Genomic DNA, 16,145 nt, shown 5'->3' with positions numbered 1-16,145 from the left:
CAGTTTCAATGAGTCTGAGTACATATATGTGTGTGTCTGTATATGTGTGTGTTTGCCTGTATGTCTGTATATATGTGTATATGTGTTTGCCTGTATGTCTGTATATATGTGTGCCTGTGTGTATGTGTGTCTGTGTTTGTGTCATGTCTGTGTGTATGTGTGTGTGCGTCTCTGTGTGTGTCTCTGTGTGTGTGTATGTGTGTGTGTGTGGACACGTGTGGAAGGAGAGCCATATCTGAAGAAGGCAAATGGCCTCAGCAGGTCCTAAGGACCAAACACACACAGAAAGGAAGGGGAAGCAGGAACCAGAAGGCAGGACTGAGAGGGGAGGGGACAGAGAGGCATCCTGGGCAGAGCCCCGCCCCTGCCCCTGGCCCTAGGAAGTGCTCCTGCCCTGAGAGAAGGCTCAGCACAGAGGGAGGAAAGACAGCAGAACTGGCAGTCACAGTAGCCCTGACCATCCTGGAGCCGAGCTCCTCTCCACAGAAGAGAAGCAGGCAGCAGAGACCACGAGGCCCCCCTCAGCCCATCCCCGCAGAGGATGCACCCCCTGGCAGGGGCTCCTGCTCACAGGTGAGGGGAGGACTCCCTGAGAGAGGGTGGGAGGAGGAAGCACAGAGACTGGCTGGTGTCTCCTGGGGAGGACGGGGCTTTGAGAGGGGACAGAAGGCATCTGTTGAAGCCTGAATAGGGGAGAGGACATCAGAGAGGGACAGGAGTCACAGCAGGAAAATTACATTGAACTGGAATTGGAAAGGGGCAGAAAAACCTCAATTGCTCCGTGTTTCTAAGGTAGTAATCAGTGGCCACTAAATATTGAAAAATGATAAGGAAAGCAACCATTTATGTCACCATGACACTGCAGAAAACAAACCTTCCCAGGGACTCCTGGGAAACCCCCTGCCTGGTCTGAGACCCGCTCTGAGGAAGCAGAGGGCAGGCTTGGGCCCAAGAGAGGCCGACCATGCCACAGGTGGGGGGCAAAGGGGTGCTCTGGGGGAACTTACAGCCCAGGCAGGCTTGGGTAGCAGCAAAGCAAGGAAGTCTCCCCACGTGCTCTGCACACCTCTCTGGCATTTGATATCATGAAAAGAAAAGGAGAGGGAGAAAAGGGAGAGAAAAGGAAAAGAACATTCTTGGCACGTGGAGCCATCTATCATTTTCTTAGTCCATTTACTCTCTACTTAAAGGAAGCCTCTCCCTGCTACAATCTGGGTAACATCCTTAAGAGGCGGGGACGTCCTGGGCAGCAGCAGCCATCTTGGGTCCTGAGTGTTCCCTCCCCTGGCCACCTCCTCCACCTCACTTCAAGGTCCCTGTTCAGAACACATTTCCACAACAGCACAAACGCTGTCCTCACCTGCCTACCTCAGACACTGGCAAATAAACCAATGTTTCTCATGGTTTAACACCATCCTCCTTGGTGCTATCATTATGATAGTGAGTTCTCATGAGATCCAGTTTTCTGAAAGTGTGTAGGAAAGCAAGTGGTAGAAAAGAAAAGCCCATGTTCAGGGGAGGAATTCAAGGAGGCTGCAGAAATTTGCATAAGTAATGGGGAGCGAAGTGCTAATAGCCAAAACAATAAGGAGAAAGCCTTAAAGGCATTTCAGAGACCTTTGCAGCAGCCCTTCCCATCACAGGACCAGAGGCCTAGGAGGACAGAATAAATTTTGGGCCAGGCCTAGGGCTCTGCTGCCCTGTGCAGCCTCAGGACACTGCTCACTGCATCCCAGCTGCTCTAGTCATGGCTCAAAAGGGTCAAGGTACAGCTCAGCCTGCTGCTTCAGAAGGTACATGTCATAAAGATTGGCAGCTTCCATGTGGTGGTAAGCCTGCAGGTGCACAGAGTGCAACAGTTTAGGCTTGGGAGCCTACATTTCAGAGGATATATAGAAAAGCCTGAATGTCCAGGCAGAAGCCTGCCACAAGGGCAGTGCCCTCATGAAGAACCTCTGCTAGGGCAGTACAGAAGCAAAATGTGGGGTAAGTGTCTCCACACATAGTTTTCACTGGGCCACTGCCTAGTGGAGCTGGGAGAAGACACCCATCATCCTCAAGACCCTGGAATGGAAGAGCCACTGGCAGCTTGCACACTGTACCTGGAAAAGCCATAGGTACTCAATGCCGGCCCATGAGAGTAGCCATGGGGGTTAAGCCCTGCAAAGCCACAGAAGTAGAACTTCTCAGGGCCTTGGGAATCTACCCCTTGCATCAGTGTGCCCTAAATGTGAGATATGGGGTCAAAGGGGATTATTTTGGAGCTTTAGTTTTAAAGACTGTGCTGCTGGGTGTCAGACTTGCATGGGGCCTGTATCTTATTTCTTTGGGCCTATTTCTACCTTTTGGAATTGGAGTATTTACCCAATGCCTATCCCCCCATTGTATCTTGGAAGTAAATAACTTGTTTTGTTTCTGATTTTACAGGCTCATGGGCAAAAGGGGCTTGCGTTGTCTCAGAAGAGACTTGGGACTTTGGAATTTTCTGGTAATGCTGGAATGAGGTAATGGACTGTTGGGAAGCCATTGTTACATTTTGAAATGTGAGAAAGACATGAGATTTGAGAGAAACCAGGGAAAGAATGATATGTTTTGGATTTAAGTTCCCACTCAAATCTCATGTCAAGTTGTAATCTCAAAAGTTGTAGGTGGAGCCTGGTTGAGCGTGATTGGATTATGGGGATGGTTTCTCATGGTTTAACACCATTCCCCTTGGTGCTTTCATAGTGACAGTGAGTTCTCATGTGATCTGGTTAACAGTGTGTAACCCTTGCTGTCTTCCTCCCGCTCTCACCTGTGAGATGCCTTGTTCTGCCTTGGCCTTCCATCATGATTGTAAGTTTCCTGAGGCCTCCTCAAAAGCTGAGCAAATTTGAGAGTCATGCCACACCATGAGCCAATTCAACCTCTTTTCTTTATAAATTACCCAGTCTCAGGTATTTCTCAGTAGCAATGTGAGAACAGACTAATACAGCATTATTTTCAGGAGAAAAAAAAAAACAGGAAGTAATAAATTCTAACTAGTTACCAGATGTAAAGCCCAAGATAAACAGCAAAGCTATGGAGATTATACCTGGAGAATCTAATATCTTCCAGCATGGCCAAAAGGCACAGCTGTGGGATGGGATGAGTTTTGTCCCCAGTTCTTGCTATGGTCACTCATCTAGAACTCAGAATCTAAAGGCTCAAATCTAAAGACATAAGGCCACAGAAAAATTAAGAAAATGTATATATACAGAAGCAACCATATGATGACCCTAAAACATCTAGTAAATACAATATAAACATGTCTGCCAACAGACCGAGGCACAAATGTCTAAATTAAATCTGAAGACATTTCTACTTCATTTTACCAATAATTTTTAAACTATCTTTATTTACCAAAGATTACTAAAATCACATGTATTGAAAAGCATTTGGGATTATTTCCTTAATTTATGAGTACTTATTTTTACATTAATTTGATACCATGTATGTAAACAACATATAATCATATGTATGGACATAGACATATATGTGATACAGCATATAACATACACATGTGCACATAAAGATAGAGGGAGGCAGAAAGACTTTAGAGTTTTGATTTCAGCATAGGACTGATAAAATTCAGTATTTAAAAAAGACAGTTGGATTAAATTTGTGCCTTTGTAAATGGAAAAGTTTAACATTTAATTAAGGAAGGCTTTATTGAGTTTTAGAGAAAATTGGTAGTAAATTTACATCTCAAAGCACAGACAGAAAGAGAACTAAAGCTTTTACAAGAAGGAATTTGTGTGTGTTCAAGAAAGATTAAAAATAGATGCCAAGGTAACACAAAATTGACAGAAATTTACTATAGGATTTTATAAGGAGACAAATTTTATTTAGAAAGGTAGCTTTTAATTTGGTCTCTGTTTTCCAACTGGACCACTGAGCTCAGGACAGAGCCCATTAAGGAAGAGGACCAATGAAGTCTTGCAACTTTTAGATCCTAATAATTTAAATACATAAAAAGAAGACCCAGTTGGAAGGGACAGCATCTAGACCTTTATAAATCAAGAATTTCACTGAATCCCAGGTCCCTGAGAAGAGGAAAATGCCAAGGGAACCATACTGTCCAACACTTCCACAGTGTACTTTGCTACAAAGGCATTTTTCTAATTATTTAAACTGTCTTTCTTGTCTAAACATGCAAAGAAATGAGTAGCTTTCTGAAGTAATAACCATTTGTTGCAAGCGCTGTTAGTCACCTCCAAAACCAAAGCTCTTACCAGTGACCCAGCACCCATCACACATATAAGGTCAAGCATTTTTACAGTGCAAAGTAATCTCTGATGCCCCCAAAAGCCAAAGAGGTCAGGGAAAATGGAAAAGAGAGCAGAGTTTTAGACCTGAGAGGAATCCATTTACTTACAACTCTTGGGGTTCCATGAGGAAAAACAGTGGTTTCTCCTAAATAGAAGAGTCTGTGGCATCTTTTCTGTTTTCCTTAAGGGGTTCCAGGCTGTCAGAAATTCTTTAGGTTCCCTCATGTGGCATCAAGAGTAGCAAGAGGAAGGACGGAAAGAGAAATAAGCAGAAAAAGAATTTTTAAGAAAAAAACCACACAGACTAAGCACATGATTTAAAAAGATTTCCGTCAACTGAAATAAAATCTTTCAAAGATGCAAAAGAGATGGCCAGAGGCAGTGGCTCACATCTGTAATGGCAGCACTTTGGGAGACTGAGGCGGGCAGATTACTCAAGGCCAGGAGTTCAAGACCAGCAACATGGCGAAACCCAGTCTCTAGTAAAAATACAAAAATTAGTCAGGTGTGGTGGCGCGCGCCTATAATCTCAGCTGCTCAGAAGGCTGAGGCCCAAGAATCCCTTGAACCCAGGAGGTGGAGGTTGCAGTGAGTTGAGATTGTGCCACTGCACTTAAGCCTGGGTGACAGAGTGACAGCCTGTCTCAAAAGAAAAAAAAGATACAAAAGAGAAAAGCAGAAAAGCCTTCAATATACATTCAAGTCCTTTCTGAATATATATCCAATATGAATTTATATATTCTGTGTATATACATATTCTATATATATATGTATATATATTTAATAGAAAATAAATATATGGCTTAAATATCAGTTTTTAATTAAGCTGACTATTAATCACAGAGTTGTTCTGGAAAATCCTTCTCTTAGCTGCCAAACATAGCTGAGAAATGGCACCAAAACATGTTAGCAGCAGCGAATCTGTACAAGTCTTCAGCAACCTCAATTCTTGCCTCTTTAGAAGAAGTAATTTGACTAAGAGGCATAAGGCAGAAGAAGGGACTGAGGTAAGTGTTACAGCAGGAGTAAAAGTTTATTTAAAAGCTTTAAGGCAGAAATTAAAGGAAGTACAATTAAAGAGAGTCAAGCAGGCTGGATACAGTGACTCACACTTGTAATCCCAGCACTTTGGGAGGCTGAGATTGGTAGATCACCTGAGGTCAGGAGTTTGAGACCAGCCTGGCCAACATGGTGAAACTTCATCTCTACCAAAAATACAAAAATTAACTGGGTGTGGTAGCGTGTGCCTGTAGTCCCAGCTACTAGGGAGGCTGAGGTGGGAGGATCACTTGAACCTGGGAGGCGAAGGTTGCAGTGATCTGAGATCATGCCGCTGCACTTCAGCCTGGACGACAGAGCAAGACTGTGTTGCAAAAAAATAAATAAATAAAAATAAAGAAATAAAAAAGCCAAGCAGGCAACAAGAGATCAAGTGCATTGCTTGACCTCTGACTTAGGCTTTTGTATGTTGGCATAATTCTGGGGTCTGCATCTCCTCTCCCCTTATTTTCCCTTTGGAGTGGGCTGTCCGCATGTGCAGTGGCTGCTAGCACTTGGGGTGGGGTGAGCATGCACAGTGTGTTTACTGGAGTTGTATGCATGCTCTGTTGAGGTGTTCTTCTCTTTCCAGTCAAACGTCCCTGGGAGGTCACATACCAGTTAAACTCCACCATTTTGCCTCTTAATGCACATGCTTTAGCCCACTCACCCAACTTCTGAGAACTGATCAGGAAGGAGCTGATCACCTGTTTCAGGTGTTTCCTGTCTATTGGGAGACTGCCTTTTCCTGGCGCTAGCTACAACCCATTATTATTTTAGAAAGACAGTTAACAACCTCCTGACAATCACCTGATGGTCATGACATTCCTGGTGTGTGGGGGAAGGAGGCTCCCTCCTGTCCTGCTGATGTCTGACTAGCTACCCACTGTAATACTTTCAGATTTTTTATTATCAGATTTTAGCTAGGACAAACAGCTGATATTTCTGGCTTTTGAATTTTTTTTAACCAAAAGTATCCTCCCAGCTGAAACTGATAAGACTTAACCATAATTATGACTTAGCCAAGGATGCATGAGACATCTCCAAAGATGTAAATGAGTACCTCAAAAACTCAAAAATCACACAAATATCAAAACAAAAGTGGCAGAGACATTTGAACCAGAGTGACTCCATCTTGAGTGAGGGCTGGGAAAATAAGGCTGGAACTTGTTGGGCTGCAATTCCAGAAAGTGAGGCATTCCTAGCCTCTAGATGTTTATGGTTAAGGGAACAAATCAATAATATTTACTAAACAGACCCAGACTTGGGAGTGTCCAGATATCCCAATATCTGGAAAACAAAGTGATTCCTAATTTTGCTTTAAAGATAATAACTTAGATTCTTACAAAATATTGCAGTTAAGAAAATTAATCCTTATCACAAACTTTTGTAGCAGAGTACATCTCCCCATATATATGAGCACTGTACCTAGGGCGGGTGTGTTCCTCCTCTTACTTTCAAGAACATCCTACTCTGACTATGGAGTAGCTGTACTTTTGCTACTTTAGTTTCTTAATAAACTTGCTTTACTTTGCACTGCAGACTTGCCCTGAATTCTTTCTTGTGCAAGATCCAAGAATCCTCTCTTTGGGTGTGGATTGGGACCTTTTTCCTGTAACAAAAGTGGCTCATTCTCTGACTTGAAATTGAATCCAGGCTGCAACAGTGAAAGTGTGGAATTTTAACTACTGGATGACATGGTGAAGTGGCTTTAATCCTTATTGCCTCAGGGGATCTAAAGCAAGTAATTTGAGATTACAAAAAATTTAACTTTGTTTAAGGCTAGATTTTTGCTCTGTAATTTAGTCAAGAGAATTTTTAAGGCTAGCCGTGACACTATTATGTGTCTTTCTTTAAAATTTGATTCTCCTCAAACTATCTTGGCAAAATTATGACTGAGACAGTGAAAGAGATCTAACCTAACCTAATGAACATCATCTTGCTTCTAACCTCCAAGCTGTCCTTGTTCGGTCCTGGGCATAGGCTGAACTAACTTTAATAGGAATTTAGTTTATAGTTTAAAACAAAGACAATAACAGCCGTTTCCCAAAACGAACCTCCTTCTTGCCTTGGGACAAGACTGCCTTTGTAGGACTAACAAATTAGCCACAAGATTAGAAATTATGGTTTAAGAGTCATGCAGCTGGAGGCTGCAAGATTCTGACCCTCCCTAAACTGCTCATAAGATCTGTGTCTGAGCTATTTGGCAGACCCTGCACTTGATGGATAGATGAGCTGGCACCACCCAGATCGACAAAATGAGTCATTTGATCTTGTGACCTCTACTCAGGAACTGACTCAGCAAAAAATGACAGCTTCAACTTCCCATGATTTCATCTCCTACCTAACCAATCAGCACTCATGCTACATTGGCTGATACTAAAATTACTTAGATATACAATTTGAATGAACGTCATGGTCTAAGTCAAATTACCTATGATAACCCATCAGTTATCAGTGCTATGCACATAATTTGAAGAAAAACTGTGATTCAAGAGGATATGAGTCTAATGTTAATTAAGCATGGACTCATGGAGAACCAGGATGGCCACCTTGTCCTTCCTAAGTCCTTAAAGCTTTTATTATTAAAAGTTTTGCATTCCATGACTCATCATGGAAAAGATAAAAATATTCAAATGGAATATGTTGGTGTGATGACTTATAAACTGTTAAAAGAATTGATAACCAATGTTTGGCCCCATATTCCTGGGAAAACAATCAAAGCTTCAGGTACACTTGGTCACCTGCTGGTCCACTTAAACATTTCATAATGAGATTTCATTCAATTGTTATTTTCAATGCATATTTTCTGGTTCTGGTTGTATAAAAGCTCTCTCATGCAAGAGGGCTCATGTTATCTACTAAGTTACTATGTTACAGTGTATTTTCACCAGATAAAGAAAACTTTCTATAGTTCACTAAAGATAATCAACCCATTCACAACCTAGAATCCAAAGATTGGATCTTCTGCAAACATCAGAGAAAGACTGTCTTTGCCATCCACATTGCAGCAAAACTTTGGAACCTTGAACTTTGGGTTCATAATCTCACAACTGAGAAGGGTCCCTCCACACTCTTGGAACTGTACACCCATTGGAACACTTAAGGTAAAGCTAACCAGGGAAGTCTCTCCCCAGAAGAAGATGGCATCCTTGATGTAAACAGCTTTTCCCAAGATCACAGATCAAGATTTCTACCATCAAGAGACTCTTTGAATATTTTTTTCTTTTTTGTGCCTCTGTAAACAATAGAAATAAAAAGCGGGTCTGTTGTGTGCACTTGTACATTTTTATTTGTGAAGGATTTTGCAGCCAGCCTTATAGATAGATAAGCTTATACTTTGATAGGTAAAAGATGAAGGCCCAATGTAGGTGAGAAATTTTAATGGTATATATGTTGCCTCATAATCAGTCAGAAACAGAACATTAATTCACTCCACTTAACCTACATTAAGAGTTAAAAAATTGCCAAGAGGTCTTCACTTTTCTATAATAGAAGGGCATTACTTGTTAGGACCTTTTTATATGGTTTGGAATAAAATAGGCAATGATTAGAAATGTATCTTTCATAATAGGCTCTATAGCAGATTCTACTGTAAAGGTTATGGTTACACAACTGGCTTTAATTTCTCTTGTGAAAGTTGTGCTAAATAATAAAATTGACTAAACAGAAAAGTATCTGTGCAGCTGCTGGCACTTATGACCTATGGAGAAAACATCATGTATTACAGAGATTCAGTTGTAGGGGATTAACAAAGAGACTGCTTAGTTAAGTGAGTAAACTCTTCACGTAGCTCACTCTTTAATCCATCTGCTTTTAGGTGCTTTGGTTTATGGGGGCCCTGGACAAAAAGCATACTCTAAACTCCTGGTATTATCCTCCTGATAGTCATAATAATAGTCTTCCCGGTGCACAGTCATAATAACAGTTTCCCTGGTGCACTGTATTCTCTCAAAGCTATTAAATGTTTGTATGCAGCTATTTTTAGAATGTTAAATGGTTCATCTTCAACCAAAATCACACAAGCCAAAAGAAAGATGCAATCATAAGGACACTGAAACCTATGAATGACATGCAGAGACCAGAAACCCAAAATGATGGTAACGGAGAGTGGGCCTAAGACTCTACATTTTGGTCACACTCTCACCTAAGTGAGAACCTGACCCAAAAGGGGGAATTTTAAAATCATAATTATGGGAGGCCATTGTATTGGACTGAACTCATGCACTAAGCCCTGACAGACCAAACCAAACAAAAATAGAGTTGCTCATGCTAAACGTGACATAATCAAACTAAGACTTTAAAGAAACACATGGATATTAGACCAGAACAGACCAGGTTTTGTTTTTCTCCTGTAAATAGAAGGTTCCAGCATAAGGAGGTAACTTCTACTTAGCCCTTGTTCCTACCTTTGAAAAACTCACTGTTCTACTGTTTCTCAGTGGGTTTCAAGACCAAATAAGTAAATTTATGATGGTGACTGTGATACCAATGACTAAAGTTTTGGTCAATCTCTCAAAATTGAGTAAATGGCCCAATGGGGTGAATTGTTCAAGCAGACTAAATATGGCCTGAGAAGGATTCCGTACTTCTAAATTTGAGTCCTTGTAGATGAACTGCAACCTAACTTAATAGGTAGCCAAGGTTAAAAACCTAACTTAGGTGTATGCACCTGTAACAATTGCTAAGTCTTGACCAATCCCAGCAGTCATACTTGAACAAGTTATACACTGCTGATTGTTCAACCTGTGTTCAAATAAGGCAAATGCTGAGCTGTAACTAATCCAGCTGTTTCTGCACCTCAATTCTGATTTCCATATGTCACTTTACTTTTTTTGTCTATAAATTTATTCTGACCATGAGGTATTTCTGTAGTCTCTGAATCTGCTGTGATTCTGGGGGCTGCCTGATTCACGAATCATTCATTGCTCAATTAAATCCCTTTTAATTTAATTTGGCTGAAGTTTTTCTTTTAACATAGTTGAAATGAACACAGAGATACTGCCTTTGTGTTCAGAGAGGATGGTTTTTAAAAGAACATATGAAAGCTGAAATTATAGGAGAGCCAGCTTAAAATGTACATTGTGTAGATGGTTCTCACCATTCACTTAAGAGATGCATTGTAAAACATGACGTTAGTAATGATTCTAGAAGAATAAAATATGCACCACATTTGCTGATAGTTTTTTTAAAAAAATAATTTGAAAAGAATGGGGTGGTCCGTCCCATGTTCCCAGGCTGGGCCTCTGAACAAAATTCTCCAACTGCAGTGACAACGCCTGAGAGGATGACATGGACTCAGGCCTGATATGCAAACATTCTTGCCTACCCTGCCCCTGCTGCAAAACAGCCCCAACCCAGGGCCCAAATCTTTAGCTGGGGAGCTGAGAGAGGATATGGGATACTCAAGGCCTTTTATCTTGTTCCAGTCCACTGCAATGGGTACCACAGTGGTCCATTTGCTTTTGAGGACACCCACATGCTGGGCCCTAGCTTCTAAGGGTCAGACTTTCTTGGCTTCTCTGGGTCCCAGCTGCTTTTACCCTGCTGAGCCCTGCTCCTCCCCATGTGGGTCACTGCTTTGCCAGGCACCTCTTCAAGCTCCAGCTGACAGGTCAGCCAAGGCCCAGATGCCAGAGGATTAACAAAGCTTTTAATATCTACTATGTCCAACTGAGATGAGGGCTGTACAAAAAATAAAGAAGTAGAAATACGTACAGCTCCCCTAATAATATTGTGTCCCAAAACAATGTCCTCTGTGCCCCTCATCACGGAGCCCCCTGTCCCTCACCACATGGGCAACTGCTTCCAGGATCTCTCAATTCTTTCACAGGAGGCAATGCACACAGTCACAGCACCTCAGCAAAGGAAGTGGGGATTATTTACCTATTTACATTAAATTCCTAAAAAGGTCTCTAGACAACCAATATTCCTGCCCATCCACCTGCCCACACCCACACCAGGAAGAAACAGGAAAGGCTTCTCTAATTGTGAACCACTGCTCTTCAAAAAAGTATCTTTGAATAGTCAAAATAATCTTGCCAAGACAAATGTAAGAACTTGCACTTTCTTATTTGAAATCTTATAAAACAATACAATTATGAAAATAGTGTGCTGCTGGCATAAGAATACACATAGAGACCAATGGGATAGAATTTAAAGTCCAGAAATAAACCCTCACACTATGGTCAATTGCTCTTTGACAAGGGTGTCAAGATAATTTAATGAAGGAAGAATAATCTTTTCAAATAATGGTGCATAAAAAACTGGATAAACACATTAAAAACAATGAACTTAGGAAACTTTACTTCCCACCATATCAAGCAATTATCTAAAAATAGATCAGTGAGTTAAATATAAGAGCTATAACCCAAAATCAAAATCTTAGAAAGACATAGGAGTAAATCTTGATGACCTCAAATGTGCGATGGATTCTTAGACATGACACAAATGCATGAGACACAAAAAGGAAAAATAGATGAATTGGGCTTTATCAAGATGTAACACTTTTATGCATCAAAGCAAATTATCAAGAAAGAGACCAGACACAGAATGGGAGAAAAAAATTTCAAATCACATATGTAAGGGTTTTATGTCCAGAATATATAAAGAACTGCCATAACTCAATAAAAAGAAAAAACAACCAATTTATAAATAAACAAAGGACTCGAGTAGACATTTATTCAAAGATGATATACAAATAGTCAATAAGGACATGAAAAGACACTCAACATCATTAGTTATTAGGGAAATGCAAAGTCAAAGTCACAATGAGACACCATATCACACTTACAACTGTGGCTATCATTTTTTAAAAATGTTCAATAACAAGTGGAAGTTTTATGTAGAATTTGAAATGCTCATACATTGCTGATGAGACTACAAAAAGGCATGGCCGCTAAGAGAAACAGTTGTACCTGTCCTCAAAAAGCTAATCATAAAATTCTCTTATGAACCAACATACATTCCTAGGTATATACACAATTGAATTGAATCCTTTGTGTGAACAAAGGGACTCAAACAGGTACTCAAATGGGAACGCTAATTGCAGCATTATTCGCAATAGATAAAATATGGAAACAACTTAAGTGTCCATCAACACATGAACAGATACAAAAAATATGGCAATACATAAAACAGAATGTTAATCAGCCATAAAGAGGAATGAAGCTCTGACCCCTGCTAGAACATGCGTGAACTTCAGAAACATTGTGTGAAGTGAAATATACCAGAAACATAATCACATATATGTGTATGATTTTATTGATATGAAACATCAAGAATAAACAAATTCAGAGAGTTGGAGAGTAGCCTAGAGATCATCAAGGTCTAGGGTAGAATAAATAGGGAGCATTTGTTTAAAAGATACAGAATTTCTGTTAGGAGTGATGAAAATTTTCTAGAGAAAATAGTGGTGATGGTTATTTAACATGGTGAATGTGATTAATTCCATTTGATTGCACATTTTAAAGTGGTTAAAATGGTGCATTATGTAAAAATATGTGTATATTTATAGATATATTTATAAATATGTATTAAATTTATATAAATATATATTTATATTTATACCTGACATATATAAATATGTATGTGTGTATATATATCCTCTACCACAATTTTTTGAATAGCCTTTGGTGAAAAAAACCTACTATGTAAAACAAACCCACCATGATCAGATAGCCCTCCTATACTTATATACACTCCCTTCATGACCTGTCCACAGAGAGACTCAAGGATTTAGGAACACAAGACTGCAGAGCCAACTGTAGATGCACAATATAAAAGTATTTGCAGAGACTGAGAGTTAAGCTTGAGGCATAGATCTCAGCACTGCCAGGATACACATTCTCCCCATGGATTCTAACTTTATCTGACCCAGCCAACGATCCAGATCTTGTTGTGGGGTAGAAGCAAGAGAGGTCATGAAGCCTGTCCTCTGAATACTCTGTGTGAGCACATGAGCAACCCTCATTAGGTATCCACACACAGCTCTGACCATCAGGCATTGAGAGGTGAACTCTAGCAGAAGCTCAGGGATCACACCAGAGAACTAGCTACAGACAGGAACAGAGTTCAAGAAGCTGGTTGCCAACACAGAGCAGGGTCCCTGTAGTTCATGGGTCCAGCCCACTCTTAAGTGCCCAGCCCCACCCCACCCCCACTGTGATCCAGTAACCCCTGAGAAACAGCTTTTTCCAATGGCCTCCTCCTTGGTAATACATCAAGGTTCTCACTGTCAAGCTGTCCAGAGACAGCAGCACCTTGGACAGCACCCATCCCAGCTTCACCCTCTGTCCCAGGGCTCAGGGCTCAGAAGAAATGGCAGAGGCCAGTGACAGGAGACATGGTAAATGGGGGGCAGTGACCTAGGGGTAACTGCCTGGAATGGGTGGGGCCACAGGAAGAAGGTGACATATTAAGGAAAACTCAGGAATGGGCAGGAGAGGAGAGGAGGACACAGGCTCTGTGGGGCTGCAGCCTGGGGTGAAATTGTGAGTGTGAAGCCATCTCACCAGAGAAGGCCAGCTCCCATGAACTGGAAGGGAGGCAGCTTTCACCTCCCTGCTTAGGACTGAATGTATCTCCCCAAAATTGTTGAAATCCTTATCCTTAATGTGATGAAATTTGAAAGTGGGGTCTTTGGGAGGTAATTAGAGTAAGACTAGGTCTTAAAAATGTGGGCTTCATGATGGAATTAATGCCCTTATAAAAAGAGAAAGACACAAGAAAATAATATTTCTCTCTCCTTCTCTCCATCTCTCCAACCCTTCCCAAACCCCCGACATGTGCAGATACAGCAAGAAAGTAGACAATCTGCAAGGGAGCCCTCACCAGGACTGAATCTGCTGGAACCTTGACCTTAAACTTCCCAGCCTTCAGAACTGTGAGAAATAGATTTCTATTGTTTAAGTCACCCAGGCTACAGTGTTTGCTATAGCAGCTCAAGCCCAGGAATACATAATCTGACCCACTGTTTTAAATGAAACTCTTCAGTTTCTCCATCAGATTAGCTCCTGTCCCCAGCAGCAGCAGAGGCCCCAAGATAAGAGCCCCAGCAAGGGTTAACCTGCCAAAGTCCCATGGGGCCGCCTCCACATCAGGTCCTGGATGGCAGGCAAGGCTTCAGTGATACAGCTACAACGTGAAAGGGCAAGAGTTATTACTACTTACAGACGCTGAAGAGCGCATGGTAACCCCTGGACATGACAGACTCAGAGGTCAGAAAGCCGAGGCAGGGAAGAGAGAAGAGACCTGTAGACCAACGGCTTTAGTGGGTTCAGGGTATTATCTGACAGGTGTCTAGCACGGAGCTTTAATGGATGGGATTAAAGTAGTTAAACACTGGGGCCAGGAGATCACACTGTGACTGAGAGGTGGTGACTTTAAATTTGAGAGCAAATGTCAGAAATGTCAGTTTAAAGGAAACAGCTGGAGAGAGCAGAGTCCAGCACACTAAGCAAGAGAGATACCTCTAAGATTTTATCTCTGGCCACCAACTGCAGCCATCTGGACTGGGTATATTACTGGAAACTGACATTGTGACCAAGCCCTGCCTCTGATATGAGGCAGCTAAACTTACTCCTTAAAAAGTGGATGCAGAGGCAACAGGAAATTATGAGCACTCGCGACACCCAGAGACATCAAAAGGACGTGGTGCTCTGCCCTAAAGTCAGGATTCTGGGTTCTAATCTCCTGGGAATAAGAAATGAAGATGACTTTTCCCTGCTCCTCCTGTGATCCCCTGACCCTGATCTTCCCACCCTACACCTCCCTCTTCTGCTCCTAAACCCCCACCCAGTGCTCTGCCGCAGACATCACTGTCCCCAGGGCATATACAGTGCAGCCCACTGCACACAAACACAAACTCACAGAAGGTGAACAGAAATCTGTGTCTGGGACATCTGATTGTGAAAGAGGGAGGATAGTGAACCTGCAGCCACAGAGACTGGGACTCACTGGGTGGGATCGTGATGAAGCTGTAACATAACATACGTGTGACCTCATATAAAATGTGCAGATCCATGTGGAATACAACATGCAGCCTGGCCTGGGGCCACTGCCGTCCACACTTCCCTTCCTGTCCACCAGAGGGCGGCGGAGTCCCTCCAGACTGGAGTCTTCCCAGAGGCTGCTGACCTCCCTCAGTAGGGCCCACAGCCCACAGCCCAACAGGGTCCACCCTCACCAGGGTCACCTTGGCTTATGTCTTCCTGGCTGTCTGAGACAGGGACTCTGTCAGCTCCTACCTGCAGTCTGGCAGCTGCCTAGCTGAGGCTGCTCCCTCTGCAGGCAGCTCTTTTCCCCACACCCCCTCCTTCCTGGGCTCAGCCAAAAGGGCATCTCCCAGGACAGCGCTGGTGCACGTGACACCACACTGGGCACTTTCCCCTCTTTACCTTCCTCCATCCTCAGCAACTCTTTCTGTGACTGTTCCCTAAATGCCCACCCCGATCCATCTGTCCTGTTCTCTGGAGCATCCCAGGCTGAGCCCAGTGCTGGCACAGAACAGCAGCTGCCTGAATGCCCCCATCACCCCCAGGAATCAGCCAGACACCCTGTGACCTGCCCTCTGCACCCTGGAAGGCTCAGAGCACATGTGACAGTCATGCACAGGCACTATCTGGGATGTGACCACTTGCCCTCTGCTATCCCTCATGAAGTCAGAAGGAAGGACAGAGCTCTCCTCTGTGCATGGGGTGGGGTGGGGAGGTGGAGGGGTAGGGGAGGTGGGAAGGATGAGCTCCCTTTGGTCTCAGAACACGGCACACCCCCACCCACCCTCTCAGGTGTGAGCAACCTCCCCACAGAGGGGCTCTC

The 16,145-nt window shown here is 42.5% G+C and overlaps 1 long non-coding RNA gene across 1 annotated transcript; it reads left to right on the top strand.

The window, feature by feature from the left end:
• Nucleotides 1-387: 387 nt before the first annotated feature.
• On the top strand, nt 388-8,605 carry LOC129051990 (uncharacterized). Its single transcript, XR_008516614.2, has 3 exons — nt 388-573; nt 2,428-2,504; nt 8,276-8,605. It is a non-coding gene; the product is annotated as an uncharacterized LOC129051990 (long non-coding RNA).
• The last annotated feature ends 7,540 nt before the right edge of the window (nt 8,606-16,145 follow it).

Source organism: Pongo abelii, chromosome 20, assembly GCF_028885655.2.
Source record: "Pongo abelii isolate AG06213 chromosome 20, NHGRI_mPonAbe1-v2.0_pri, whole genome shotgun sequence".
Lineage (NCBI taxonomy): Eukaryota > Metazoa > Chordata > Mammalia > Primates > Hominidae > Pongo > Pongo abelii.
The sequence above is the reverse complement of the archived record's forward strand: the minus strand, read 5'-3'. Positions and strand labels throughout refer to the sequence as shown.